A 17,370-nucleotide genomic window follows, 5' to 3' on the forward strand; every position below is an offset into this window, starting at 1 on the left:
AATCTAAAATCCAGTATTAGTGATTTTCAATAGAGAAATCGCAACATGGAGTGTTTAGTTAATAATGAGGCCTACGTTGGTAAATGTATTTGTAATGAATTAGTTTGTTCATTTGTAAATGAACATGACGTCGCATTTAGTGCGAATAACTTTATGCAGATGGAAATTATTTTATAATAATGGTTCATGAATAGCTTTTATACGCTTAAGTGAGTTTGCATATGTGCGTATATTTTAACGCCACATAAATGTGAACGACAAGGAACGTATTTAAAATTACCAGTCAATAAAATGTCCCCTTAATTAACGACCATATTATGCTTCTATTTAAAGCATAATATTAATTTATTAATACAAGATTTACGGGTTTAGTCGTTATTTATTTATTTTTTTTAAAAAAGACTTTAACGACGGAATATAAAAATACACCGAAAACGTTATATTTACAATGATTAGTTACACTTTTTTTAATTTTATAACCAGGACAAGTCGTAGAAAAAAAATTGATTAAAAAGTATAAAACCAGGAAAAATATTTTAGATAACTGATAAGAGTATAAAAATATACACATGATAAAAGGGTCCAGGAATAAGATTAGAAGTTTTTTTACAGCGACTTAGATATGAATTCAACGTTCAAAAATTTCCGTTAAATGTTAGCAATCTCTTTCCAAGTGTTTCTCCAATCAATATATCTTAAAATAGTACATTCCATCCATTAAAGGATCACAAGAAATAAAACAATAATTTGTTATCAATTATTTTTAACAATATATCAAAACAAAGTGAATCTTACGTTTTATTTTCTAACCAATTCTTTAATTTGTTTTATAACGATACGGGAAAACGGACGTAACAATTTTATTATTTCCACAACCTATACGGTAGAAAATATGAATTACTTTTATTAAATATACAAAAATCAATTTACGTATTAAATATGTAACGCCATAGGATAAGCCTCTGTGTTTAATTATCAGCACGTTTGTGTTAAGCGTAATTATGACAATATCCAAGCAAAACTATTTTCAAGAAAAGTTTACAGATAATTATAAACAAAAAAATTCATAAAAATACCTAATATTAAGTACCACTACAACCACCTTCAAATTTCTGTGTGGAGTAGTTTTTAAAAAAAAAATCCTACATTCTCCGAAATAATGAAACATGAGATTAAAAACAGAAATTGATAAATTTAACCAAATTATAAAACGTAAACTAATTTGTTTTTTCGAATTGCTTTATCGAAGTTATGGAGCTTGGAAGCCTTCACGAAGAAACTGGATGAACGATTTATTTCGCCGTTCAGTTGAATACTTTTTAATGCCACTCAATTCTGGGGATGGACGAATTTGGTCATTTATGAACTCTGTTTATGTTGTCGGGATATATTTTTAATTTCTTCCAATACCTGTTGCAACAAATAATTAAGTTTCCACATATTATCAAAAATATATCCCGATCTAAGAAATATTGTTAACAGGATGGACACTTGTTACCAAAAAAGAACCTTAATCTTTTCTCCAGGAATTTCAGGTGCTGTTCCTTCATGGATAAATCCTTAATCACTACTCACCGTTTTTCTGTATCTTTTAACACTTTTTCCTGTTTTTTTAATCTGTGAGTGCAGGTAAAACCGCATTTAAGTTTCAAACAAAGCGTTTGGTCTTGTCGACAAAACGCATACTTGGTGAGATCTAACGAAAGAAATTGCCTTTGAACCATCCGCGGAATCTCTTTCCTGGGCGCATATTAATTTATTCTAATAACCGAGGTGAATATCATATATAGCTGGGCCTTCTAAATTTATTGTGAACTATAGAGGTAAAACTGAACATAACCAAAAAAGGATGTAAAAATCAGGTTTACTTCAGGATCTTAATAAAAATATAAACAATAAACTTTTCGTATATGTTAAATCAGAAATTAAAAAAAAAAAATACCACGAAAAAGCAGAAGTAATGAGGTAAATTTACAAGATGAATGTTTTTTATTTGTGCAAAATTTTTAACCAATTCTACGGTTTTTTCGTTTATTAACCAACTGAACAAAACATTTCATAATCTACTTTAAATAGGAAGTTGAAATGAGGATTTTCATGTTGTATAAATTAAGTTAAGAATAACTGAAAATCTTTTTTATTTTCAATTTTTTTAAATAAAATTGTTTTTAAAATTTAAAAATACAATATATTACAATCAAAGGATTTCACATTTTCTCCAGATCATATCAATTTGAAAAGATATTTTCAGGTAAATGAAAACTGCTCTTAAATGAAAATTGAACACACCATTGGACTAGTTTGTAACAAACAGGGTTGTCTTTTTATTAAAAAAAGAACCGGACGTTCTTCGAAATAATTAACCAGAAAAACCGCATTGAACTAGTTTTCGTATCGAATTACATATATATATATATATATATATATATATATATATATATATATATATATATATATATATATATATATATTAGCGGATTGATTATTTACAATGATGAATTAAGGAAGTTTATAACAACAATCCATCTAAAACAATGTAATCAATTGTGCAGCAATTTTACAACTTATATAGCTACTAGAATGCATTTAAAATACATAAGATCTACACATAAATTTTTATAATAAATACAAACACAATTACTATACATCTTGTCTTTGTAAATGTCCATTATAAGTCATGGAATTTCTTTAGTATTTATTTATAGGGGTAGATCATTAACCACATACTCTAGCTCGCCAAATGAAAGATGTAATTAGTTATAAGTACGTTGCAATTTCCCAATAGGGATGAAAATTAACTGGAAACTAAAGAAAACTGGATCTCAAATACATTAAAAACTTCCGCGGAATCATAAAAACATTCATTTTAGAATATTTCAGTAACACTTAATGAAAAATAAAACATGGTGTTATTTATTAATCTAAAACTAATAATTCGTACTTACATTACTGACGTGTAAAATATAATAAAAATATTTTATTACAAACTGCAAATGAACAACTTTATTTTTATATCAATGAAAACGTTTAACATCAGATAAGGTAATTAACAACAAATAACTATTCATCTATTAATAATGTTTATTATTAAAATCTAAAAAGATAGTTTCAGTAAATTTGCCCTCATTTTTTATTTGAAAGTAATAGGTTTTTGCTTGCTCAAAGTGCTGAAATTATACAAGACCATTAAAATATACTTTTTAATACTTTAATCAGATTTTTCAAACTGATTTATTAAAATTCTAAAACGTTGCGTACTAGGAAACGAATAAACATTTAAAATGCACAAATCATTTGTAGACAAATATTTTTTTCCTCAATCGCTTCGACAAATGTCTTCACAACACTATTTTCCAGGAATCCATTACTTACAATTAAACCGAAGGACCGAGTTGAACTTCCCAGCTAAATTCAGGACATTATTGGTGAAAGACAACTAAACTTTTTATTTACTTCATCGCAACCATTATTTCTTTACAACGAACAATCTAAAACTGCGTCAAAATATTAAAATCAAATTTCCTTAAAATCTTACTAGTTTTTTCATTTTGCTCAGCTAATTTTTTCGTATATAATTTGGAGAATATATGTACGTTTCTGAAAGTCAAAAGATTGAAAGGTCTGTCGTATATTTGTGCGATTGGAATTACCTACTCACGGATATATTAATCTCATTTTTTTTAACGAAATTATTCTTTTTTTTTAATTTTCCATTCTAAGCAAGCCTGCATAAAGATAAATTAACAATTAATATAATCAACCTTACCAACACGTCGATGTCTTCTCTAGATCTTTCGGCTTACTTGGAAGCCATCATCAGGACTTACAATTAATGCATTTAAAGTTAAAGGTTAAAAAATTATAGTTAAAATTTAAAAACAGAAATGACTGTGCGGTCCTACTAGTATACTTAAAACTTACTTAAGTAAAAGTAAGTTAAGTAAAAACTAAATGCGATACGTTTAAACGATATGTTTATTAGTTTTAGTTTTAGAGTATATTAGTAGGACCAGACAGTCATGACTGTTTTAAAATTTTAATTATGATTTTAAATGCATTAATTTTATCTTCTAATGATGGCTTCCAAGTAAGCCGAAAGCTCTCAAGAATACATCAGCGTGCTGGTAAGGTGGATTATATTAATTGTTAATTTATTTATTTAACACATCAGTGGTACCATGTTTAAGAAATTAACTGTATAAAGATATTTATCTAATTTCTTGATCGCTTATCGAATAAATCCATTAAAATATGTCGAATATTTCAAGGACTTAATTGCGGAGTTAACAGGATTACATACATATGTATATATTAATATTATGACAAATACCACTTTAAAAATTTGTAGGAATTCTTTGCAGAGTTCAGTAGTGGATCTTTTAAATTTAGGCTCTAAAGTCGGTTCTCTTTTTATAATTCACCTAATGACAAGTCATTTTAGGAAAAAGAGAGAAGGTGAAATGTAAAATTAAACAAATTAAAATTTATTTTGCCTAACAAAAATCTCGGGATACATTTTATAGTTACTAGATTCTCAAATGCGACCGCAAATAATATTTATGTTAATTAGAATTTGTGTCATTTTTTTTTATTTGTTAAAAAAGAAATACAATTTGAGGAGATAAAATACAATTTTCGTGTATGCATATACTATATATTTTACACACGAATAATATACACTGGACGTAATGATATAATAATTATTATAATATTATTAATATTATTAATTATTATTAATATTATAATAATATACACTGGACGTATCTAAAAAGTGTATTTCTAAACATCAAATTAAGATGAGATAATAAACGAAATGTAACGGTATCATAGAACAAACAAATCTAAAAATAACCAGACGTATTTCAGAAAACAATTTTTAATAAATAAATCTAAAAGCAATAATATGTCGACGTAGCTGACATTCAAAACGAGTTGGGGAAGAATGCTTTCTCTATTTTTAGATAGGTTTTATTTAGACTCGAAAGAAAAACTAGCGATATTATTTTAAGATTTCCGAGAACAGTATAAAACGGTGGCGACAACTGACTTATATAGATTTGTTTTTACGACTTATACTCGCAACTTATACAGGAGATAAAATATAGGTGCAACCAATCGATTCGTCATAGGTATTTTCTGTGCGACCGTATTAATCATTCATATATATATATATATATATCAAAGAGCTAAAATGAGTAAGTAATAACAATCCCGATGAGGATACGAAATTAAGATTAAGCGGAAGAGAAAGATTACTAGGACGCGGTAAACGGATGAAAACGGAAGACGAGGAAAGGGAGGAGGAGGTAAACGCTATGAAAACGTTAGTTTACTTCAGTCACATACATCTGCTTCGCAACAACAATCATGACTGTAAGATTTCACGATGATTATAAAATACAAAACACAATCATCGTATTATACCAGCGAGCAACAGCTGTCTAAGCTTACAACAGAACGATTCGATACAAGCGATAAAATGAATTGATAATATGAAAATACCACAGTTAATGTTATTACAATGGGTATTGAGTATGTACATACACATCGTATAAATCTTAAACCTAAAGCGTTATGTAAAATTCAAAACAATGCCGTACATATATTCTATCTATGAATATACACTGCGCTCAGATAAATACGTATACACAATCAAAATAAGGTAAGGAGAGGATATTTAAATATATTTACACTTCCACAAGTAAAGATAAAAATTATCAAAAGCGCACTACCAATTATTCGAAAGAATAATGATACAAAATAACGAATGATCCGCAATACTCAATTTACATAATTTGTACAATATTTAAAAAGTAAATTTAATCTATTAAAAAAATTAACTAGTGTTAATACATTACTCTACAAAGGCTTTCTCGAAAACAACAGGTAAAAACCTATCAAAATTATCTTTTGATTTTCTGTTTCAAATTTCATTGGTTCAGATCTTCTGCTACACTTCTTCACTTTTCTCTAATTCCATCAATCAAAGTTTTACTATTTAAAAATGAAGCAACCACATAAGATATTAAATAAATATTTTTCCAGTAACAGGAGATAAATTATTCCAATAAATTTTAAATCGACGTCGCTCAGTAACATTTTCGGTTATACCTAACCCCCCTTCCCTCTTCCCCTTTACACCTAAAACACTACAGAAAAAAATAAAGCTGACAACACAGATGTAAGACTTTACCGTCATGCGGCTAAAGCCGCGTTCCGGGAAAGTCCTGCAACTGTGGATTGTTTCTGATGCACAACTTATGCACACATCATTTTATTTAAATATATTTTTTCGTTTATTTAATTCACTGATATTAATTAAAGCGCGCGCGCATATCGTATTTAATTCGCGCGGGTGTGGCGGTACTAGCGGCGACATCCGCACTAATAAAATAATGTGATTTCACAACTTACATAGAACAAATTTCGTCTGTACGGTAGATAGACTGGTGTAGCTGCGAGATATAAATCACCAGGTACCGAGTCAACCCGGCAATCGAATTCGAGACCCATCCAGGCCGAGTTACTTTTTTTACACTGCAAATACAGTGTGCCCCATGTAAAACGCAACCCAACCTTATATTGGTAGGTATTGAAATAATAAAAAGGCATGTGTAAATGTAAATGTAATTTTTATTATTACCATCCATTACCTTGCATTTAGAGTAAATGTTGGAAGTGGCCGCCATCTTCTTGAATACAAGCTTCAATTCTTTTTACAGCGTTTCTTGCAACTTTTTTCAAAGTTTGTGGCTGGATATTTAATACAGCTTGTTCAATATTGACTTTCAATTGTTCAAGTATTCGTGGTTTGTTGCTGTAGGCTTTTTCTTTGAGGTAACCCCGTAGAAAAAATCCGCCGCAGTCAAATCTGGAGATCTTGGTGGCCACAAGCCTCGACCGATAACACGATTACCAAAGAATTCCTCGACGAAATCAAAAGTTGAACCTGCGTAGTGCGATGTCGCACCGTCATGTTGTAGCCAGCAGTGTCTGTCTTCCTGTTCCAAGAGTGCGATGAACTGAAATAAAATATCCTGATATCGTTCTGCATTAATGGTGTACTCGAAAAAAATAGGACCGATTATTTTCTTCCGCGATAACGCGCACCACACGCCCGACTTCTGCGGGTGTAATTGTTTTTCGTGATAAACGTGGGGATTTTCAGCACTCAAAATTCTACTGTTTTGGCTGTTTACGTAGCCAACCAAATGAAACCGTGCTTCATCTGTGAAAAATAACGAATCCATAACATTAATTCCCTCACGCAGAAATCGACGGAACTATTGACAATATTGTAGCCGTTTTTCTTTGTCGATGAAGTCGATAGCCTCAAGAAGTCGATGAACCGTTTGAATGCGATAAGGTCGTAATTGTAATTGTTTGGTCGCCCGATGAACAGTTGATTTAGACAAATTACTTTCAGCAGACAAACGTCTGATGGATTTATTTGGCGAGGCGAGTAATCGGTCTTTGATTTCAGTGACTTTATCTGTATTCAACACTGACGCAGATCTTTTATCTTTTGTGTTCCTTGTTATTAACAGAACCCGTCAATCTAAATTTTGCAACTAACCTTAATACTGATGTTTTGTTAGGAGCTGGTTTATCTGGGTACTTATAGCGAAACAAATCTTGCACTGCAACCACTGATTTCGTACTGAAGTACGACTCGACAATGAAAACACGTTCATCTAGCGAAAACACCATCTCGTCTCTAGCAATACACTGAACGTTATGATTGCATTGTTGTTACTATCGGTAGTGTTTTACTGCGTCGCCGCGATGTACAGATGTTGGACGAATCCATTTCAGTAACGAGTAGGGGAGTAAGCTTGACTTTTGAAATTTTTTTGGGATAAGTGATTGATGGGTTGCGTTTTATACGGGACACCCTGTAGTATTCATTTAATTTTACCGCTCACCTGTGACGTCACAACATAGCACACGACTATACAACATTTTTTGGGGTGCGGGTACGATTTTGAAAACTTTTTTTATACTGTTATTTTTTTAAATTGTTAACAAATAAGTCTAAGAAAAATATGACCTTAATTAGGCGAAATTTCGAGATACTGAGTGAGGGTGACCTTCCTCTACAGCCTCATCTTTTAAGCTTAAAATTTAATGACATCAATTCCTAATATATAAAATTTGTACGACCAAATTGGTCAAAATCGGTCCAGCAGTTCTGAAGATATAAGATGATTTTATCGGACAACACCGAATACATGAACATACGAGCAATAACATCCGGAATATTTCCATCCGGTTTTTGGGTTCCTCAGGTATCAAAACGTCAAGATCCGGTGAAAACTGCATATGCCCAAACTGGACCGATTACAGTACTTTCCCTTCTACAGCACTATCTTAAATTTTCTGTAGCTCTCTGATCGGCTGAATGGACTGGTCGGACAATGATATACCAATTTAATAACTACACGCTGATTCCTAAATACATTTCGCTTCTTTTTTTTTATGATCAACATGAAAAAAATAATTTTTTACGTTATGTAAATAATTTTGTAAGCCGAACTACCGGGATTCGAACCCAGAAACTTCCGGATGAAAAAAGTGCTAATCTGATTTTGTAATTATTGTTATATTTCATAAACTGTTTAATACTTTTCTTGTTTATTTAAAACATTTTTTTTTTGCTTTACATTTTTCAATTCTTTTCTATAACTAGAAACATATGAAGATTGTTTAACAATCGAAATGCGCTGTCTAGTTTTACATTTTTGTTCTCTACGTTATTTTATTCCAATTATTATTCTTTGCATTATACATTTACAGTTTTGTAAAAAAGTAAATAAAAATGCTACGTTGATTTAAAAATTAGTAAAACAAAAAAATAAAGTTAATTTTGATTACTATATAAACAACTCCAATAATTTTTTTCTTTACCTAAACGTATTTTAACTAAGAAACTAGGTCACCAATTTCGTAAAACTATAAAAATAACTCCGCGTAAAAAACAACAAACAAAACATAGATTCTTTAATTTTATTATAAAGTATTAGAAATCCACATCTGCATTAGAATAGTAATAAAATATTTAGTTACACCTTGAAACCATAAAAACCTACAAAAAGTAAATATAATAAAAATAAATATTCGTAGAAAGGTATAAAATAAATGAATGTAAATTGAGAAATACTAAAATAAAAATATATTTAACGGTTAAGTAAATCATATTAAAAATACTAACACCTACAGTATTGATTGAAGAATACACGGTTTTGTAGAACGGTATATATACATAAAAGTACTGGGTCAGACGTCATTGATTTAATGTAAACAGGTCATGGCTTTGTAGTTATTTTAGTATATATATTGTACGTACTAGAATCATAGTCCACAGGCAGATATTAACCTAAAATTTATGAATATACAGTTTATTAAAATATAAATATCCGCATTCGTTCAATACTAAAAAAAAAACATTCGTATATTATTAAGCAGAAAAAAACTGTAAAAATAAATCAGTGAAATATTCTTCTTACAAAGAATTTTTTTTTGTACTTTATTCATAACATGCTGACTTAAAACACCGCTATTTATTTCCGGCAGGATGATAAATTTTTCATGATAACAAATTTACAAATTACCTTATATATCTTTCTTTAATTTTTATTTTTTTTATACTTCACGGTATCTAGAACGTCCATTAAATAATTTAACGCTCTATTAAATTTAATCTATTGTTCAAAGAAAATTTTTTTACACAATTTAAACAATAAATTTGAAGTTAATAACAACAATAGTAATAATCTGTATATAATATCTGAGAAACACAAGGCCGATTTTTGTTCCACTTCGTTAAAAAGTTCTACTCCATCGATTTAAGTGATTCTTTTCTTTATGTTTTTATATACCGCTAACATTTTTAGCAATTTTTATTTTAGTTTTGCAACTTTTTGTTTTAGATTTTTTTTAAAGTAATTTATATTTTAATAAACAAAGAGACAATTTTCTAAACGGAGCGCCTCGCTTCGACGCATTCTGAAACTACCCATGGTCACTCAATCGTGTAGATAAATAAAAACAAAACTATACATGTCTACAAGAAAGTATATCAATAACGCCGACCTTCTTGGCAGAACGGTAAATTCTTCCTTTTTCATTCATAAAGCACTGAGTTCGAATCCCGGTCAGATTTGCATATTTCATATTACAAAAAAAAAAATTTAATTATAACTTCTTTCAGATATTTTTTATTCCAAAGTAAACAATTCAAAAACATCTGAACTAATAATACTAAAACAGTACCGTTAGTAATTCAGACAATTCCAACTACAAATAATGATTTATTTATTTATTTATTCAGCAACCGCATTCTGATGTTCAACAACATTACTGATTATTTATTTTATCTGTTATTCGTCTCTACGACCTACTGTCGTATTTACTTTATATTCTTAATGGAAATTGAAAGATCATGCCTTTATACTGAAAAAATAAATTAAAAAACTGAAAAAAAAACCTTTTGGATGATGATATCCCTGACCTTTGCCGAGAATCGAACCCAGGACCGACTGAGAGAGAAGCCAACAGCTAATTAGCAATACCAAATGATCTAAATAAATATTTATTTATAAAATATTGAAAATAAGAGTGACATAATAACACGTTCAGTTATTCATCGATCACGATAAAAACGATAATTTAACATAATGTTTATATTAATGAACGCAAAACCTCTACAAAAAAAAACCATATCAAATATTTCTAAAAAAATAATAAAATTCATCTCTATGAAACCAGAAACCAATTTGGAACAGCTCAAAAATACTAAATATAGGATACAAAAGAAAGCGGTACATTCTTTTTATATTACAATTTTCTCTGGTTCAGACTATCTAAAAACGGACAGGAACATTTTATAAAATATTTTCAAACATACAATTGTCAAAAATAAAGGAAAGAGTAAAATTTATTCGGTATTAAGGTTCAGAAAATTTACAGATAAGCAAATATATTTATAATAAAATTTGTATTTATTACATACAAATATTACCACAAAGACACCATTCTATGTCGGAGTGGTAAATAGCATAAGAATCCACATATCCAATAATATGAAGTGATGGTAGTAGATGTTACCCCCCCACTCATGGAGGGGATTGGCCATTGCCGAATGCCCAACCCACTCTTTCATATAAATCTACCAATTAGAAATAACCATTAATAATCCACAGCTATGTAAAAACTGAACGTGACAATTCCGATCTCTTAACGATAATTGATCAAATTATACGAAATGAATGTCAAACAATTAAAAAAACAGTATGTAAACCATTACCATGAAATGCTTATACGTTATTTTCATCATATAAAAATTTAAAATAAAACTGTTTGTCTTATTTGCTATCAAAATATAGTTTTATTTAAAATTTTTAAATAACGGTTAAAAATTGATAAAGGAAATCATTTTTATTATTTTAAATTGGAAAAAAATTAAATTTATACCGATAATGGGAAGATAAAACATGGTAGAATTAAACCTTGTATATCATGAAATAGGACAAATTTCATCCCATTATAATTGCTTCAGTTATTAATTAAAGTACCTTTATCTGACTGCAATCGATCAGCATAATTTAAGGACGGAAAGCATAGTTCTTAATACTTTCAGCAGCGTACAAAATATAAGACAATTCAAAATAAAATAAAGTATAAGGTTTCAGAAAAAACGTCTGATTATTTAAAATTATTTTATTTCAGTAAAAATGCTGTATAAGTTAATAACCTTAATTACATTTATAATATATATTTATTGTATCGTAAAATCTATATTAAAAAATAAAGATAAAAGTTGATCTTAAATAATACATACCGTGAAAGGAATATAAAAAAAGTGACGGCCTCTGTTGTTTTATAGCGTAACAACAATTTAATTCAAAAGAGTATAATTTATGACATTACAACTAAAGTACACGATAATTCCAGGAGTCTGATTGCCTTAATTAAGAGTATACGGACAAAGATGGTAGCGAAGGAGTAAATTGTATTTTCTTTTCTTTTTTCTTGCAAAAGCAACGACATGTCTCGCAGTAATTTGCGAACAAGCAACCTAACCTGCTTCTGTTGTTATAAGCCGTAGCATTATTCATAGACATCGGAGAATAAGTGCTTGTTGCTTCTTATATAAATATATTGTACTTGCTCATATGTATAACATGTAATTACGTGTCAATTTGTTGGCCAACAAACGTTTTCATTGCTTCACATAAAATGACATGTTAGTACACCATTTGTTTTAATTTTCGTTAGACACACACACATATACATATATATTAAAAAAATGATTACTACATATATGCAGTAAATATAATCATTTTCCCCAAACGGCCGCATTAAATTACTTACAATAAAAACATAAAAAAACCATTCGTGAAATTACATAAAATATTAAAAAATACATGACGTAAATATAACCAGTATTTTTATTACTTCAACTTTTATGAACACGAACACAGCTAATTTAAATATTGTACGACTGTGCAGGCAGGGTAGGTGAAATTTCACTTTAATAATACAGTTACAGACTTGATAAAAAATTTAAATGAACTACTGTTTATTACAAGTATAAAATAATATTAAACACTAAATAAAATTTTCCTTCTTAAAAAAACCCAACGAAAATAATAAATAACGTCTGTTATTTTACGGTCTTGAAATTTTTTATATTCTTTTGAAATAATTTTCTCCTGGTGTTTATATAAAGTTAAAAACAAGTTTATTCCAAATAATCTGAATAAAAAAAGAACAATACAGATAAATAAACGAAAAAACATCACGACATAATCTTTCTTAGTCTAGGTATGTTGAACAGTTATCCCAGGTTACCCGATCACCTTAGTCATGGATTGAATTGAATTTTTTCTACAGCTGGCAGAGATAAATAAGTCAATGAGAAGAGCCATCCCCATCAACCGTAAAAATACCAAAGACTCTGTATAAAAAGATATTCTCACACCTTTAAGACAAGTACAATGATCATCTAGAAAAAACTAACAGAAAACTACAACGAAGATAAGAAAACGGGTAAGTAAGGGATAATAAAACATTTGCAAAACGAGATAAGCAACTCACCCAAAGGAGTATTCTCATACCCTTTCAGGTGGTAAGCTCCTCACCGACCACAATCTCTTTACATATCCAAAATTATTAATCATTATTGACAAAGGATTTTTTCTGCAAAGTTAAATTTATCCTCTAATAAATCCCTTTCCCTCCAAATATTAATATAACTACCCGAAACTATTTCAAGCATCTTTATGTAAAACCTTCTCCTGTTCCCCGGAATAGTAAGTATACAAATGAACTTTAAAAAACGGTTAAGCTAGATCCCGACTAGAAGGTATACGAATATATAGATGATGATTATAGAAATACATGATTTGTTCACTATCCGGAAAAGTTCCAGTTTTCAGTTAGGACTATTTTAATATAGACAACTGTAATGATAAAGGTCGAGATAAATAAACGTAGATGAAAAATGTCAGAAATTCCCCGTAATTGTACCAGATACTAAACTCGTTTAAAAACGAGACAGCAGCATATCAATACTTCATGCAGTCTATTTTTAAATATGAGGCTGAACATAAAACGTCACAAAAATTATCAAAGATAAAACTCAAAAACTAAAAGCACGAAGAATCAAGCACTGCTTTCCTTTCTTTAGCGTCATTTATCTTATTCACTGTACACAATTTCCACGAACCGTATGAATAACAATGAAGATCAACTCCTTAAACAAAAAACAAAGAAAGAATCACATAAAAGAAGAAAAAATTCAAATATAGGGGTAGGTCACAAAAGTGGCTGTCAATGTTGATCTAATTTACAACTGGATCGACGGTATAGTAAAAGAAAGAGGGTCGGTTGTTCTTTTGTTCAAGGACAAACGTATTCGTCATGGTCCTGCATACCACCGAAGGACTTTCTATTAATAAAGGATACCTTTTACATTATAGATTACATATGTGAGGTCACACACACATATCATCATGCTTGTTAAAAACGGTCACGAACCCAAAAATATACTTCGAGAAATGAAATCACGACAAAACCATTTTACGATCAGGTCGCTTTTGAACAAAACACAAAAACCCACGGACCTCTCTTTACGACACAGTAGCTTCCTTTAGTTTACAATGCGTTTACATTCGGTAAATTATACAACCCATACTCATTTCAAAAGAAATTGTGACTCTCTACGTCCATACAATCACATCATGCATTCCTCTTTCTTAAAATGTTCAAACCTCCACTTACTATTAATAAATCATTAATAATAATAACGAAAAAGATTGCTCAATATTAAATAAAACAATATTATTGTGGAAAAATTTTGAGAGATTAAAAAGTAAATTTAATGTGAGAAAAAACAATTTTAGGGTTACTCGGTTTTGGAGAAAAGTGAACTGTTAACCTGAACACGAATAAATGGTTTTAAGTCAGTACATTGTATATTCTATTACAAGATTTTGACTGCCGTTTTTATTTATAATTAAAAAATAATAATATATCGAAAAGTTAATATCTTTTTCATCCTCTATTTGTTCTCAAAGTGGGAGGTAACACTTGTGGGCGCTGGAGGCCTTCAGGGAGGGCGATAGAAGGCCCACAGAAAAGTGGAGGCGTTCAGGCGATCTAGGAAGGCGATGGCTGATTAAAAAAAGGGCAAAAATTATGTTTTCTTGATATTTCAAACTAAAATTAAATACCTAATACACTAGTACAAAAAATTAAAGGGACACCTACATTTTATGATAAAAATTCAAAATACTTTAACTTTGCAACCAAAAGGCTTAGAGAGACGAATAAATAAAAAAATTAAAGCTTGAATAATCTACTTTTTGACAGTATAACATATTTAAAAAATCATCAAATTAAAAAAAAATATCGGTGAGAAAAACGTTTAAAAAATTTGAAAGTTTTTCTTCGTATTCATCGAGCGCACGGGGAAAACGAAATTTTTTCAGTAAAAAGCATTAAAATCGTTTAAAAGCTTAAGACTTTAGCTTTAATTTCTTTTTTTATATGTCTCTCTACGATTTTTCTGAACCGAAATATTCCAATTTACAGAGAAAAAGGCCACTTTTGTCTTTAATGCTGCATATCTCCCGATCTAAGAAACGTATTGATACAAATAAATATGAAAATTAAAGGATTTTAACCTAGTTGATCTAGCTTTAATGACAAATTGTGAGGTCTTTTATTTAGCGTTGCAGTTTTTGGCTTTTGTTCATTTTATGCCGAGATATTGAAATCTTTAAAGATCGAGAATGCAACATTTATCACCCGCTCTCAGCTTAACCTAACATCACGTTACAGTTTCAATCATTAAAGATTTAAATACCTCAGCACAAAATTAACAAAATGCAGAAAGCTACATTAGAAACCTCATGATTCGTCATTAAAGCTAGATCAAAACCCTTCAATTTCCATATTTATTTCTATCAATACGTTGCTTAGATCGGGAGATATGCAGGATTAAATATAAACGTGGCCTTTTCTCTTTAAAGTGGAATATTTCGGTTCAAAAAAATCGTAGAGACATGAAAAAAAAGATAGCAATTGCAATTATTATTTTTAACAATTGTTAAGTTTAAAAATTTTGGGGGGCGCTAGAAAACGTTTGATTCCCAATGTGGGTGGTGGGCCAAAAATTTTGAGAAGATCTAAATTAACAATATTCTTTCTTTTAACGTTGTAATACACTTTAATTTTTTATTAAGTGAAAAGGTCTGAAACGGAGCATTTATAAAAGAACCTCGTATATAAAAAAAACTAGATTGGTGAACTATACATTAGTTCAATCAAGATTAGTTATAGTTGATTCGGGTAAAAAATATAGAGGAAGGCAAAAACTTCAACATAATACAGATATTTAAGAATGATCTAAGTCAAACTTAAGGATTAATATTTTTATAGTAAAGTACTTTTACTGTAGTAAACAGGAAAGAAATGGAAAACAGTAGTCTAATATTTGATTACAGAAACTATTGAAAAACCATTATCTGAAAACCATTCAAATAACTAATGACAACATAATCACAATAATCAAATATATGTATATATAAGGTATAACAACTTTCTTAATGAAATTAAAAACTAAGCGTACTTAAGGAAGAAAAAACGAAAAAAATAATAAAAAAAGACGTTAAGACGCGAAACGAAAAGAGAATCAATGAAAGAAGGATACAGGAACTAGCGTGACAAGATGTAATAAGCGTAAAAGCAAGCGAGCAAAACAAGAAAGCACAGATGATTTAATTTCCAAATGGTCTTAATTAAAGAGCAGCGAGTTAAAAGTAAAAGAAGAAGAAACGTCGTATCCTTGTATTTCTTATGTATATATGTAGCTACTAAACATTAACTATAGTAACGAGTTCAGTTCACTCACAGTCAGTAACTGATGCATATTAGCAATAAAACCCCGACTCGTTGCACTCCATTTGCATACGTAATTACTAAACTGAACGTCCCTTGTCGCAGATAATTCCTTGTCTTTCAATTCTTTTTTCCTTAAATAAAACTAAGTACAATGAAAGTCGATCTATTCTCATAACATTTAACAGTAAATGTGTTATAAATACTATGAATTGTTTACAAGTGTTTTCTTTTCTTTAAAGGAAAAGAAACAAAACGAGTAAAGAAAACAAAAGATATCGCAAAATACTAAAACAACCGATAACGGTAATTAGTTAATTAGAAACATTACCATCACTTACCATTTGAAAGAAAAAAAGGCATTCGTAAACTTTTGTTTTAAATGAGGCGTACTAAAAGGATTTTAACAATTTAAAATTTACAGTTCCCGCTAACTCTTGTTGGATAAGGTCCCTTGTATGAAAATAATAAATAAAAAATAGATAGTTTGAACTACTTAGGACGCAAAACACTTTTTTTTGTACGAGAACAATCCAATCTATAATGAAGAAACGTAGAAAGATGAGAATTAATAAAAACTTTAAATAAATTGAAACAGGCTTGATAAACATACCTATTAAATACGTTTTATTTACTGAAGAAAACTTACAGTAATATAAAAATCTATAATTCGTCAAATTTCGTCAAATTTTTAAAAATTATTCAAAGCAAGACTTTTTATTAACATAAAAGAAGATAAAATCAATAAAAAAGAGCATTTTGTAAAATAGTTTCAGAAATCTAGTAAAGTTGTTCAATCACAATATCCTACCTTCTAACAACGAATTCGATATATTATCAAAACTATTCGAAAAAAAACGTACAGGAGGATCTACAAAGTAGAATTAACTTTTATTTTCGATAAGCAAAAATGACTTACCGACTGACTTCATTCAATCCTCTTATCTATGAAAACAATTACAAACG

General features: G+C 29.4%; 1 protein-coding gene across 1 annotated transcript in view; it reads right to left on the minus strand.

Annotated features, from left to right (window-relative positions):
- LOC142330091 (uncharacterized) overlaps positions 1-17,370 on the minus strand; it is a 579,867-nt gene that overhangs the window by 181,155 nt on the left and 381,342 nt on the right. The window lies entirely within an intron of this gene.

This window comes from Lycorma delicatula, chromosome 9 (assembly GCF_047948215.1).
Source record: "Lycorma delicatula isolate Av1 chromosome 9, ASM4794821v1, whole genome shotgun sequence".
NCBI classification, from domain to species: Eukaryota; Metazoa; Arthropoda; class Insecta; order Hemiptera; family Fulgoridae; genus Lycorma; species Lycorma delicatula.